Source organism: Chrysochloris asiatica, unplaced genomic scaffold (genome assembly GCF_000296735.1).
Source record: "Chrysochloris asiatica unplaced genomic scaffold, ChrAsi1.0 scaffold00039, whole genome shotgun sequence".
In the NCBI taxonomy this organism is placed as follows: Eukaryota; Metazoa; Chordata; class Mammalia; order Afrosoricida; family Chrysochloridae; genus Chrysochloris; species Chrysochloris asiatica.
The window spans coordinates 12,803,707-12,818,748 of NW_006408557.1; positions in this window are offsets into that span (position 1 = coordinate 12,803,707).

Sequence of the window (15,042 nt, forward strand, 5' to 3'; positions counted from 1 at the left end):
AAGGATGTCATGCTGGGTAGGGTGGAGGGTCAGAGAAAAAGAGGAAGACCCCCAACGAGATGGATCAGCCAGGTGGCATCATTGATGGATTCAAGTGTGGCAGCGGTAGTGAGGTTGGCCCAGGATCAGACATTGTTTCGTTCTGCTGTGCATGGGGTCGCTATGAGTCGGTTCTTACTCGATGGCACATGACAACAACAACAATTCACAATAAAACATAAAAAAAAACCCAAAAACTTTGGAGTGCTGGTGTTGCGCTGTGTGTTAATGTGCTGGACTGAAAATTCTATATGAACCACAAGGTCAGTGGTTCAAACTCACCAGTCACTCCTAGGAAACCCTGTACAGGGTCACTATGGGTTGGAATAGACTTGACAGACCTTAACAACAAGAGCAATAACAATGCTAGTCTCCTGGGAGTCAGGATTCAAATTTGCATATTTCTTTACTGCTTTTAATATCCTTCCTCTAAATAATGCAGGGTTTTCATCTTTGCTTTAAACTACCTCTGACACTTTGGTAAGGTTGACAGACTTAATTTAAATAGCCTTTATCCCTTTAGTCAAGCACATTAACATGTGATTGCAATATGTTAACCCTGGGCTGAAGTCACAATTTGGTTCCTTTTATCTTCTGTTTAGTATTGGGAAAGCAGTACTCCCATATCCTTCTAAGTCAGATCAAATATATGACGAATATGTTTTGGCTGTGTTTAAAATGTGGGCCGTTTTGTCCAGTGTGTAACAGTGGGAAAGAGTGACCAAAAAAATTCCTCCAAGTGAGTTCAAACTTAGTAAGGTTATCAAAGTGCTCGATAAACTTCCCTAGATCCTGGGGAAAACTGCCTAGTATTTCTTTCATTGACCCCAAGTCTGATAGACTTTTGTTTCCCCTTTTTCCATAGCCCATAGCCGACTATTATGCTGTGGGCTGTGGAATTAGCATTAAGTAAAAGTGTGCCCCTGCACTCATACCATCTGCCCTCTTCCCAGAGGGTCAGGAGAATCAACTGGGCAACCTGAGCCTGTAATGTGTCCAGGTTGGGGCCTAGATTCTGAAGGCCTGGCTCTATGACAGAGAGTTTTACAAATGTCCAACAATCGCCCACCCAATAAGCCACAAGGTAAAGGAGCTACCTGAAAACAGGTGAAGAGATGGTAAAAAAACTCAGCAAGGCCTCTTGGAGAGATTATTCAGGTGGAGGTCACAAGTGCCCTTAGGACACAGATAAATGGTTTACATTCCCCACCATCCCTGAGATCTTCAAGGCAGCTAACATCTTGTTCCTCAAGAAGTTTTGTGGCCAGAGGTTTAAAGAGACAGTGCTTTAAAGCAGCAGAAGCTAGACAGACAGGAATAGGCTCAGGGTGGGACATGGTGCATCAGGGCTGAAGTGTGCAGGCTGTGGGTCAGGCTCCCCCAGGACAATAATCCCAGAGTCATCCTTTCCGTCATGTGTCTCAGCACTCCCAGGAGCCTCTGTGTGGAACCAACAAAGGGGTTCAAGGACACTATGGCTGATCAAACCTCATGTGAATGTCCTCAAGCAGAACACAGATTTTTATAAATGTATCTCATCTTTGAGACCCTTTACATATCATTGGATGACCAAACAATACCTCTGCAAGGGTCTGATTCTCAGGAGAGACACATAGTCACCTGGGTCAGAGGTAGGATGTGTCTATTTGATCTTTGGACTCTGGAATAGAACTAGTGATTTATAAAAGTCCTAAGAAGAAAAAGAGCAAGACACAAGAGAGAAAGACAGTTCCAGCAGAGAATCACATGCACATTCACAACCCTCCACTCAATACCTCGATTGCTGTGATCAAGTCCTAGGACTATCTGGCAGACTCAGAGTCTTTGGTGGCAGGTCCATTTCACTCACAGCATCCAAAGAATTGGGACAAGCTACAATTCAACCACACTCAGACAACACATTGCACAAACTGACCTCAAAGCACAAACATTTCAAGCTGACTTCACAGCACAGACAACACAAAGTAAAAGTAGTTCTGAAAGTGGAGCACACTCATACCTTACTTCACAGGAAGAAAAGATGGCAAAGAGAGGTTTCTGGTCATGGATGAAAAAATGTATCTCTCCCAGGTTTGCCACCAAAGATGTCACATTCTTCTCTGGTTCCTCTAGCTCTCTGTTGTCTAAAGAATTAGTTAGTCCCACAGAATTGCTGCTTCTCCGTCACACACACAAACAATAAGCCTTCACTCAGAAGCTCTTTATTTGTAAAGCAAAAGTACATTTCAAAGAGAGAAGTGGCTTTTTCTCCATGAATGGAGAAGAGCTGGTGGAATTGGAGAGCATAGATTAAGTCAAAAAGAAAGTTCACTTCAAAGAGAGAAGTGAGTCTTGTCTCCACAAGTGGAGAACACACTGTGGAATTGGGTTGCACTAGCTTTTAAGGGTATGGGGTCTCCTCTCCCAAGAGTGGGCTAATACATATTGGTTAGGAGAGGTGGTATGTTGAATATTCATTTGCTTTTTAGTGAAGGGGTGCAAGCTTCTTGGAAATGGAGTACCTTTTGTAGTTGTCAGCTCTAAGTACAATTTTGATGGGCTATCTGCCAAGTTCTCCCTCTTTGTGGCCAGTTGCTTTACTCTACTGAGGTTTCAGACCCTGATTTAGTTCTCCCTGTCTTCAGACTGTTTTTCTCCATGTTAGTATTCTTGTTGAACTAGAGATGTCTTTTCCTATCTTGATCCCTGTCTAACAGGAGAGGACTTATTGAAAATGGGTAGATATGTTGCCAGGGTAGGAGAGGCTTAGGGTCCAGGGATTCTAACCTGTCCCTGACAACTTTAGGTATGAACTTTAGGGGGAAGTGAGTTTGTGTTACCTTGGTGAAAAACAATTTGGAAAAGGAAAGTGAGAATGGTTGTACAACACAAAAATGTAATCAATGTCATTAAATTGTACTTGTCAAAATGGATGAGTTGGTATATGTTTTACTGTGTATATTCTCAAAAACAACATAAATAATTTTAATTGTAAAATCTAGGTAATAGATATATAGTTACTTACTGATATGATAGTTCACTTAACGCATTTGTACTTTTCTGTACATTAGAAATTTTTTATAATTAAATTATGCAAAAAATAAAAATAAGAGCAAGGATGGTAATGAAGCTAAGTGTACAATACTAATTAAAGAAAAACAGTTGCTATTGAGTCAACTTTGACTCATGGCAAATTCATATGTGTCTGAATAGAACTGTTTTTTAAATAGCTATGACTGATGTTGTCAAAAACTTCATCTTGTTTGGATCCACTATCGACACCCATGGAAACATCGATCAAGAAATCAAATGACATATTACATCAGAAAAATTTGCTGCACAAGACCTGTTTAAAGTGTTCAAGACTAAAGATGTCAGTTTGAGGATTAAGGTGTGCATGACCCAAGCCATGATATTTTAATAGCCTCATACCCATGTGAAAGTTGGACAGTGAATAAGGAATCCCTGAGGAATTGATGCATTTGAGTAATGTGGTATTGGATATAAATATTAAAAGTACCATGGACTGCCAGAAGAACAAACAATTCTGTCTTGGATGAAGTACAGTCAGAATGTTCCTTAGATGCCAGCATGTCAAGACTTTGTCTTTGATACTTCAGACATGTTATGTTGTTGTTGCAAAATGTGATCAAGTCAATTCTGACCCATAGTGACCCTGTATAGGGTTTCCAAGAAGCAGCTGGTGAACTTGAACCACCAACCTTGCAGTTCAAACGACTTTGCAGTCTGACGCATTAGCCCACAGTGCCACAATGTTACAGGAGGGGCCAATCCCTGGAGAAGATCATCAAGCTTGGTAAAGTGGAGGGTCAATCGAAAAGAGCAAGACCTTCAATGAAGTGAATTGTTAAAGTGGCAACAGCAGTGGGCTCAAGCATAACAACAATTGTGAGGATGGCACATCACTGGGCAGTGTTTTGTACTGCTGTGCATAGGGTTACTATGAAGCAGATCTGACTTGATGACACCTAACAACAACAATAACATGATCTTTCTGAAGTAGATCATCAGTCCTTTCTTTGGAGGCACCTCTGGATGGAACTGAACCTCCCATACTTTTGTTAGCAGCTAAGCACATTAGCTGTTTGCATCACCCAGGTACTCCAGTAAATAACATCACAATAAATAGGGAAGAGATTGAAATGTCAAAAACTTCATTTTACTTGGATCCACTATCAGCACTCATAGAAGCAGCAGTCAAGAAATCCAAAGGTACAAGAGTCACTAAATCAGATACAAAGGTAATTAATTCATTTTTACCTCTTGTTGGAGCCATTAGTCAGATATCAGCTACAATAATGCATGTAGCAACACTCAAACCCCAGCATCCTAAAGCAACAGTTGTTAATTTTTCTTTGTCATGGACTGTAAGTTATCAAAAGGAACTCAATTGTAAGTTACAGATGGGTTATATTTCCTCTTTCTGTGTCTCATTCAGGGAGGAGGTGACACAGGACAAATTATTGTGACAGAAGTTCAAGAAGGGTGAACAGAATTACTGTATCTCTTAAGACCTGAACTCTGAATTAGTATACTGCCAAGTATGACTATATTTAATTGAATACATCAGATGGTCAAGCCATGGATATAAAACCCATTCATAGTGACTCTATGCAAGGGTGGGGAGGAAGCAAATATTGTGAGAAGATAATGGAATTCACCACACAGAGCAAGTAACTCAAGCAGTGTCAGCATAGGAGGGTTAAAGTGCATCTTAAAATTTTGGCAGTTGGGGTGGTATTACAAACGCTGGTGTTATGGCCTGTCCTTGGGGTTGCATATGAGAAATTTTGATTCAAGCAGCCTGTGATATAGTCCACACGTATACATTCTGAAAATTCAGGAAATTCTACTGCACACGTACCACTTGCCACCCTAAAGTATAAATGTACTGTTGTTTTAGTTGTCATTGAGTTAGTTCCTATGCACAATGGGAAATGTTGCCTGGTCCTGCACCATCCCCATGATCAGTTATAGACTGGACCATTGTGATCCATAGGGTTATCACTGACTGATTTTTGGAAGTGGATTGCCAGGTCTTTCTTCCTAGTCTTTCTTGGTCTGAGTGCTTTGTGGAAATCCATTTAGTATTCAGCATCATAACAATACATAAACTTCCACTGACAGACAGCTGGTGGTTGTATTTAAGGTATATTGGATAGGAATCAAACCCAGGTCTTCTGTATAGAGGATGAAAATTCTACCCCTGAATCACCACTGTCTTTTACAAATGCACTGTTTGGTATTTTCCTGGTATGTGAACTATATTTTGTTGATCAGGAAAGAATAGGGCACATCAGGAATATTCTTAGGCAATAATTTGAAGATTATTATGTACCTAACAAATAGCTTCTTAGTTGGGAGAAGTTACTATTGAATTCCTTTGAGTTCTACATAAATGATCATCAAAATACAGTAGATCCTCAAGACTTATATTTGGGTATGACTAAGAATTTAAAAGCATGTCTGTGTGTCCAAACATCAAGATCTCTGGTGCATCAGCAGGGGAAAATATTCTTCCAGGTGAACAGGCAGGCACCTAGAAAGAATCCAAATAACTTCCTTACTCCACACTGAGGTTGTCCCTCCTCTTCAACACCATCTCTATGATGTAAAACTAATGGAATAATATTTAAGATATTATCTACTTTAGTTGCTCTCACGAATTTCTTAGAATGATTTTCTTTCATCACACTCTGATAAATAGAAATAGATGTCAGTTATTATCAGATCCTGCTGCTGCTCAGTGCCTCATGAACTGTTTCCTTAGCTACACAGTCATTAACACGGCACCCAAATGCATGTCATGTGGACTGTGGTCCATTGCGTGACTGTCAGGGGTTGCCCATATGCCTTTGAATTTATTTCCATGTCACTGCTCACCTTCTCTGGGGAGGAAGTATTTTCCATATTAGAATGGGATGTGAGAAGTCAGTAGGCACATCCACATTGAGTATTTACACTATGCCAAGCACTGAAGGGAAGTCCTGGTGTGGTGCTGTGGGTTAACGCACTGGACCAAATGTCAATTTGAACCACAAGGTTGGCAGTTCCAACTCATCAGCTGTTCCTTGGAAACCCTACTCAGTTGCTATGAGTCAGAATTGACTCAACAGCACTTAAGAGCAACAACAACAAGCAGTGAGGGCAGAAAAAAACAGGCCATGTTTGCCTTGATAAAACTTTCAGTTTAATGGAACATTCTGGATGCAAAGAAGCAATTATAAAAGCACATGTGCAGCTTGATGGTGGCTGGGGTAGAGGAGCAGTGAGGTTCTCCATCATCAATACCACAGAATACCAGGCGAAGTGGGTTCAGGGCAGAGCTCCAAAACTCTGAACAACATATCTAGGAATATTTAAAAAGTTTGAAAGCTTATAGCTAATGGAACTTGTAGTGGAAGTAAGAAATCTCACACTTTAGAATCTACTGGGCTCAGTGGCCTGGAGCCAACAACTTGGGTAAGACCAAATAGCAAGACCAAGTGGGGGATCAAGCAAACTAGCCAAGGGATAATGTTGCAGGAATCTCAGAACAAAGGTGGACAATATACGTTGATGGTTTTGCTTTGTACTGATTTTTGTTTTTGTTTTTTTATATCTGTTCATTGGCCCCCTACTGTTTGCACACATACATTCTAGTGACTAGAGGGGATGCCTGAATGAGTGGACACCCCCCATCTCCACCACTGGTGGGTTCTTCAGCCACGCATGCACACAGATACTCCCAGCGTTTAAAGTTACAAGCAGCTCAAAACGGCCACAGCTGGCTCCGAACTGTGTACTAATAGGGAAAAGGACAGAACAAAGGATGTGGGAGGGAGAGAGAGTTTAAAAACAAAACAGTCCAAAAATTAAATCCTGAAAAACAGCATAACAACCAACAGTGGCATCTTGAAATTTATCAGGTGGCCTTGAAGGTAAGAAGCTGAAAGAGGATATTAAAATCATACTCATATTAGGCTACAGATTTTTTTCTTTCTTCTCTCCCTCTGCTCCCTTTTCTATGACTATAGACTACAGTATCCATCCAGTTTTTTGTTGTTTTTGTTTGTTTTTTACCTTTGGAGACTGTTTATCCCCCCCCCCCATATTACCCAAAAAGACACCGCAATTGCTGCCATATAGTCCAGCTACAATCATACCCTATAAAACCCCACAATGAAGGCAAGAACCAATACCAACTGCCATACACCAGGAAGACAGACAACACCTGTGAAAGTTACTCTGAGTTAAGCAATAAGAAGAATGAAAAGGGAAGTCCACATCCTAAGCACATCTACCTGGAGACAATCAGAAAGCATAAAAAATACCAAAACTCACACTCAAATACATATTAAGGTCAGAGATAAATACTAAACATGTCCAAAAAGCAAAAACAGATGACAATATTAGCACATGTCCAGACACAAGATAAAATGTCTGAGACAAATGAACTAGAGGTATCTAGACTCCATTCTGGAAGGAGGGCAGGCTTTCGAAATGCCTGAAAAGGAATTCAGAAAAAATGATTATAAAATGTTTCAAAACTCTTTACAATGGAGTTGAGAAAAATAAGGAAGAAGTTAGGAAAGCGCTACAGGAACAATCAAATAAGATAGATACAGTATTGGTAACAATTCAAAACCTATAGAAAGCGATCCAAACGATCAATAATAGAATACCAGAAATAGACAATACTCTGAAAGGGCAAAGGAAAAGAATAGAAGAGATGGAAGGCAGAACTAGTGAGCTAGAAGACAAATCTCTCAATACCATTAATATAGAAGAGCAAACAGAAAAAAGGATAAAAAAATCTGAAGACGGTCTAAGATTCATGTTGGACAATATGAAGAGGAATAACTTAAGAATTATTGGCATTCCAGAACAGGAAGAATCACACAAATCCACAGAGGAAATAGTTGAAGAACCGCTGGAAGAAAATTTCTGTAACATCCTGAAAAGTGAAAAGATAAACATTCAAGAAGCCAACTAACCCCAGGAAGGATAGACCCCAAAAGAAAATCACTGAGACCTATCATAATCAAGCTCTCCAAAATCAAAGCTAAGGAGAGAATCCTGAAAGCAGCTAGGGAAAAGGGAAGCATTACATACAAAGGCAAGCAAGTCAGACTAAGGTTGGATATTTCAGCAGAAACCATGCAAACAAGAAGGCAAAGGGGAGACATATATAAAACCCTGAAAGAAAAAAAAGCTGTCAACCAAGAATCATTTATCCAGCAAAGCTATCAATCAAATATGACTGTGTAGGATAAACAGAAGCTAAGGGATTTTGCCAAAGCCAACCACGAACTACAAAACATCCTAAAGGGAGTTCTGTGGACTGAGAACCAACAAGAACAGACAACAACCAGAGATTGACATACGTGGCAGCAGCTCCCAGAACTCAATTGACAGATGGAAGAGTCGAGAACAGAACATAACTATAAGAACAAACTCAGAGAATCTAGGAGGTCAGTTTATAATCAAGACAATTACAATGTGAAAGAAGGTAAGCACATAGGACAGAGATCCAGACAGTGAGAAGCCCAGGTTAATTACAGGATAATATAGACTGCAATAAGTGAAGGGAAAAGTTAATGGAATATAAGGTAACCTCAAAGAAAATTAACATACCAAGAAAATGAAAATCCAAGAACATGGAAACACTAAAACTATGAGGAAACTCACAAGAAAGAACACAAAAACTATGAACTCATCAAAGGAAGACACACATAACAAAGAAAGTAGAAACACCAAAAACACACACAAAAAAACATAATGGCAACAATTAATCCATACGTATCGATAATTACACTGAAGGTAAATATATAAATGCACCAGTTAAGAGATGGAGGGTGGCAGAATGGATAAGAAAACAGGATCCTTCAATAAGCTGTCTGCAAGTGACACATCTTATACACAGAGACAAAAACAGATTAAAAGTCAAAGGATGAAAAAATATATACCAAGCTAATTGCAATCAAAAACGAAAAATAGTGGCAGTACTAATCTCTGATAAAATAAGCTTTAAGGCAAAAACCAGCATAATAGATAAAGATGGACATTATCTCATGATTAAAGGGACAATTGAACAAGATGACATAACCATAATAAATGTCTATGGTCCCAATAAAAGAGCTCCAAAATATATAAATAAACTATAATAGATTTGAAGAAAGAAATAGACAAATCTACAATAATAGTAGGTGATTTTAATACACCACTTTCAAAAATGGATAGAACAACCAGAAAGAAACTTGACAAAGACACAGAGGAGCTAAACAAAACAATCAGCCAACTCGACCTCATTGATGTGTACAGAGCATTCAACCCAACAACAGCAGAATACACAATCTTTTTCATTGCACATGGAACATTCTCCAGAATAAACCATGTCTTAGGCCACAAACAAACCTCCATAAATTTACAAATATTAAAACACAACAAAGCATCTTCTGAAACCATAATGCTATCAAATTAGAAATCAGCAATAGGAATACCATGGAAATAAAGTCAAATACATGGAAACTGAATAACACACTGCTGAAAAGCGACTGGGTAGCAGAAGAAATAAAATGTGAACTCACAAAATTCCTAGAAACAAACAAGAATGAAAACACAACATACCAAAATCGTTGGGACACAGCGAAAGCGGTGCTGAGAGGACAATTTATTGCAATAAATTCACAAATCCAAAAACAAGAAAGAACAAAATTAACACATTAACGCAGCATGTACAATAATTAGAAACAGACCAACAGAAGGACTGTAAAGTCACCAAAAGGAAATAAATAATAAAGATTAGAGTAGAAATAAATGAGATTGGAAACAGGAAAACTATAAAAAGAATCAACAGGGCAAGAAGCTGTTTCTTTGAAAGGATTAACAAAATTGACAGACAACCTGCAATATGCAGATGATACAACCTTGCTTGCTGAAAGTGAAGAAGACTTAAAATATTTACTGATGAATATCAAAGAGCACAGCATTCTGTATGGATTACATCTCAATGTAAAGAATACAACAATCCTCACCACTGGACCAATAAATAACACTCTTATCAACGGAGAAAAGACTGAAGTTGTCAAGGACTTCATTCTTCTTGGATCAATTATCAACACGAATCAGCAGTCAAGAAATCAGAAGATGTATTGCATTAGGCAAATATGCTGCATAAGGCCTTTTCAAAGTGTTGAAGAGCAAAGATGTCAGCTTGAGGACTAAGTTGTGCCTGACCCAAGCCATGTTATTTTAAAAAACCTCATATGCATGCAAAAGCTGGACAGTGAATAAGAAAGACCATAGAAGAATTGATGCTTTTGAGTTGTGTCGGAGGGAAATATTGAAAGTCCCATGGGCTGCCAAAAGAACCAATAGATCTGTTTTGGAGGAAGTGCAGCCAGAGTGCTCTTTGGAGCCCAAGATGGCCAAACTTTGTCTCTCATACTTTGGACACATTGTCAGGAGGGACAAGTCACTGGAGAAGGATCTCATGTTTGGTAAGGTGGAGGGTCAGAGGAAAAGAGGAAGACCCCCAATGAGATGAACTGGCCAAGTGGCAGCATTGATGGACTCCAGCATGGCAACAGTAGTGAGGTTGGCCCAGGATTGGGCAGTGTTACGTTCTGCTGTGCATAAAGTAGCTATGAGTCAATACCAACTCGATGGCACCAAATAACAACAATAACAAATTGGCAAAGAAGAAGTAAAACTCTCTCTATTTACAGATGATATGATCCTATACATATAAAACCCCAAAGACCCAGTAAAAAAAAAGCTACTAGACCTCATTGGAAGATTCAGCAAAGTGGCAGGATATAAGATCACCATACAAAAATCAGTTGGATTCCTCTATACAAATAATGACAGTGCCGGAAAGGACATTAGGAAAGCAATACCATTTACAATAGCCACCCATAGGATAAAATATCTAGGAGTAAACGTAACCAAAGAAACAAAGGACCTATGGTGTTGGAGAAGAATATTGAAAGTGCCATGGGCTGCCAAAAGAACCAATAGATCCATTTTGGAAGAAATGTGCAGCCAGAGTGCTCCTTGGAGGCCAAGATGGCCAAACTTCATCTCTCATACTTCAGATATATTGTGAGGAGGGACCAGTCACTGGAGAAGGATCTCATGTTTGGTAAGGTGGAGGGTCAGAGAAAAAGAGGAAGACCCCCAATGAGATGGATTGGCAAAGTGTCAGCATTGATGGACTCAAGTGTGGCAACAGTGGTGAGGTTGGCCTAGGATTGGGCAGTACTTTATTTTTGTTCTGCTATGCATAAGGTCACTAGGGGTCGATACCAACTTGATGGCACCTAACAATAACAACAAGTCAACCAATTCTAGAAATCAGTTTCAGCAATCTCTTCCAACCCTTTCCTTCTTTAGTGGGATGGAACTGGGTCCCAATTTGTTTTGGAGGCCCCTTAGTGTCTTTCACCCTTGAGCGACGAACCTCACAAAGTCAGAACAGGGAGAGGCACTGAAGAATGCCCATACTTATAAGAGGGACAAGGAAGTGAGTCAAATGTTGGAAGAAGGGTGTGTCTTTGGGGCACTCACTTCATTTTGAACCAGATACTATCATTTGATTTTGTCACTCAAGTAATTCTTATCAAATTCCTATTGAGTACCAGGCATTTTTCTATGAACTGGGACACAGTAATGGATACAATAATTGCTTTCCCTTCTGAAAGTTATTCAAGTAGGGGAGACAGAATGTACAATAAAAAGTACAAAAAAAGCAGTTGTTTAGTTTGTTAGAAGGGAAAAAGAGGGATGGTATGTAGAAAGGGTTGTTGTTGTTAGCTGCCATTGAATCACTACCAACTGATAGTAACTGTATGCACAACAGTATGAAACACTGCCCAGTCCGGCACCAATCTCAGAATTGTAGCTATGCATGGGCCTATTACTGCTGCCACTGTGCCAATCCATCTTTTTTGGGGTCTTTCACTTTTTCTCTGACCTTCCACTTTTCCAAACATGATATCCTTTTCCAAGGTCCCCTCTTGACAATATGTCTGAAGTATGACAGATGAAGTCTGGCCATCCTGGCTTCCAAAGAGCATTCTGGCTGTACTTTATTTCAACAAAGATTTGTTTGTTCTTTTGATAGGCTTTTAATATTAGCTTCCAACACCATAACTCAAATGCATCAATTCTTTGCTGAGGATGTTTTTCATTCTCACAGTAAATGTACCAAAGCATCTGTGTCATTTGTTCTGGTGCTTTTACCTAGAGTATCACACCATATCAGTATTCTTTGCATATGCTTTGCTAATAAACATAAAAATATATGTTCAAATTGCTCACTTTTCTATAGAGCAGTCTATGTCAACATCATGATGTCTTGGTGTTATGATATCATTCTCACTTGTGTTTTAATATGATTTCTCAAATAAGAGAGAAAGAGTTGCCATTAGTACTCCAGCGATGCACAAGCCCCAGGTGCCTGCAGGACACTGTCATGCATGTGACTCATGTGAATGACATATGTTTTGTGTATTGAACAGAGATGATTGGATGGAGCCACCACTAAAGAGAATTCAGAATTTCTGGGCAATTCAAGGAAATTCCCTGAACATTTACTTCAAGTTACATATGCCTCTAATAACTGAAAAAATTATGCCAATAATGAGGAAAGGAAGACTAACCAAAATTTCGATTTCCTTTTGTCTGTTTTCCTGTTTGTTAATGAAGCACACTTATTCTATAAACAAATACTGCTGGACAGTCTACCATGCATGCTTCTGTCACTGGTAATGCAGCACAAACCATACTTAATGAGGGTTAAGGCACATTGCTTTTCTAACTCAAATTCCACAATACAGTGTGACCACGGGGCTTTAAAATTAAAACAAGAGAGAGGAAAAGGGAGAATAACCTAGAACCATGTAGATGTTACATCTGAGAGAAGAGAGAATTATTTGCAGTGCACTTAAGGAGTGGGGTGTACTAGATGACCCAGTGTTTTTCCTCTAGTCAGACTAGCTGAGCTGTATTCAGATATTGTGAAATGCCATAAGATCTATGTCAAGTTTACTCTTTTAAAAATTTCTTGGGGAAGAAAAGGTAAGCTATTTCATAAATTAATTTCATGAAGATATATGTCAAGTTAATTAATTTCATGAAGAAATATATCAAGTTTACTCTTTTGAAAATGTCTTGGGGAAGAAAAGATAGGCTTTTTCATGAATTAAAAAGTGATCATATGACATCAAAACACATGAGATAAATAAACTTTATTTTATCTCATGTGTTAAAATAGATAAATTGGACTTGATCAAAAAAATTAAAAATTGGTACAACAAAGGACTTTATTGACAAAGTGAAGAGATATCTAGAGCATGGGAGAAAACATGTGGGAGCCATGTATTTGATAGGGCTAATCCTTGCTGGAACAAACAGTTAACTGCTTGACTAGCAGCTGATATGTTGGTGGCTTGACCATACTCAGAGGCACCTCAGTATTGAACAACAGCAATATATTTGATAAGCAGTTACTATTCAAAATATAGAAAGAATGCAGAAAATTAACAACAAAAAGGCAAACAACCCAATTGAAAATTGGGTAAAAAACTTGATTAGAACATTTTATAAATGCTGACTTACTGACAACTTATAAATGCTAGTTATAAATGCTGACTTACTGACAACTCCTTGTTGTTGTTGGTGCTAAGTTTCATCCAGTCAGTTCTGACTCACAGAGACCCTGTGTAGGGTTCAAGATGGGTTTGAACTCCTGATCTTGCAGCTAAACAGTCCAGTGCTTATCCTACAGTGTCACACCAGGACTCCTAGTTGCCCTTTAATGTTAAGTAAATTTGTCCTCACTTTAAAGTGAGTAAGCAAGTTTCTACCTAGTTCTGCAGTCTGAAATTGATCAAACATGTAATTGAGATGCATTGACAATTTCTGGTGACTCGAATGCAAAGGTGGGAAAGAAAGAGAACAAATCAAAATTCAAATGACAGAATTTTGCAAGACCAAAACTTCTTCATTGAAAACATTTTTTTTCAATAACATAAACAGTAACCAGACAAGTGTATCTCACCAGATAGAATACACAGGAATCAAGTTGATCACATCTATGGAAAGAAACATCAATATTGTAAGCAAAAACAAAACCAGGGGTAACTAAGGAACAGGCCATTAATTGTTCACATGCAAATTCAGGCTGAAACTGAAGAAAATTAAAACAAGTCCACGAGAGACAAAAAATAACCCATGTGAATTTAGAAACCATTTCAGAAACAGATTTCATGCATTGAAAACTGATGATGGAAGACCAGATGAGTTACGGGAAGGAATCAAGAATATCATACATGAAGAAAGAAAAGTATTTTATTTCAAAAGATAGGGAAGAAAGAAAAGACCAAATTAATGTCCAAAGAAATTCTGAAACTTGCTCTTGAACGTAGAGTAGCTAAAGTGACTGGAAGACATGAAGACAAAGAGCTGAACAGAAAAGTTCAAAGGGCAGACTGGGAAGACAAAGTAAAGAACTATAAAGATGTGTGCAAAGACTTGGAGGAATTAAAAAACTAAAAGGGAAGAATATGCTCAGTATTTCTCAAGCTGAAAGAACTGAAGAAAAAGTTTAATCTTCGGGTTGTAATATTGAAGGATTCTATGGACAAAATGGAATCCTGGTGTGGCACTTGTGTGGTCCTGGTAGGATAAGCACTGAACCACAAGGCTGATTTCAACTGTAAGGTCAGATGTTCATACCCACCAGTGACTCCTTGGAAACCCTATTCAGGGTATGAGAGGTTCAAGTCGGATTCAGAAGAGGCCGTGGAATGAGGGATATCACTGCTGACATCCGATGGATCTTGGCTGATAACAGAGAATATCAGAAAGATGTTTACCTGTGCTTTATTGACTATGCAAAGGCTTTTGATTGTGTGGATCATGATAAGCTATGGACAACATTGTGAAGTATGAGTATTCCGGAACACTTAATTGTGATCATGAGGAATCTGTACCTGGACCAAGAAGCAATTGTTCGAA